The sequence below is a fragment of the Quercus suber genome, unplaced genomic scaffold (genome assembly GCF_002906115.3).
Source record: "Quercus suber isolate HL8 unplaced genomic scaffold, Cork oak 2.0 scaffold_479, whole genome shotgun sequence".
Lineage (NCBI taxonomy): Eukaryota > Viridiplantae > Streptophyta > Magnoliopsida > Fagales > Fagaceae > Quercus > Quercus suber.
In genome coordinates this window covers 279570-280131 of record NW_027069930.1, presented here as the reverse complement: position 1 = coordinate 280131, position 562 = coordinate 279570, and the positions used below count along the sequence as shown (strand labels likewise).

Genomic DNA, 562 nt, shown 5'->3' with positions numbered 1-562 from the left:
ATCACCAACCATATATATATATATATATATATAAATCTAACTATATTTTACCCAACAAAAGAATTAATTCACATCCATCACTAAGAAAACACTAGGTCACCAATAAATGAGACGAAAACTTTTATATTTGTACAAAGGGGGGTGTTCCATCAGGCCTGGTCCTAAAAATTTAAACCAATCTTGAAGCTCGGTGGAGTTGGACCTATCTTCTTTGTGGCACAACGGATTCGATATTGGAGCCCAGGTCAGCTTTAAATAGAAATGAATAAAAGACAAATTTAAATGTGGCTGCTGGGATTCGAGCCCAGGTCTCCACGGCCACAACGTGGAATTCTTACCACTAAACTACAGCCACTTTGTGTTTGTTGCTTTACTTATTTACTTATTATTACAAGTATGATTGAGATATTTAGGGCACACTAATGAAGATTATATTATGAATAGTAATTTTTATTATTGGAAATAGAAGATATTGTAATGGAATAACTATTACTATCCATTAGTTTGGTTATTACATATAAAAAGCTTGTAAAGATGTTGTATAAGGAAAATTTATATTTTT

General features: G+C 31.9%; 1 non-coding gene across 1 annotated transcript; it reads right to left on the bottom strand.

Moving 5' to 3' along the window:
• Window positions 1–283: 283 nt before the first annotated feature.
• Window positions 284–355, bottom strand: TRNAH-GUG (transfer RNA histidin (anticodon GUG)). The gene has a single exon. It is a non-coding gene; the product is annotated as a tRNA-His (tRNA).
• Window positions 356–562: the final 207 nt, after the last annotated feature.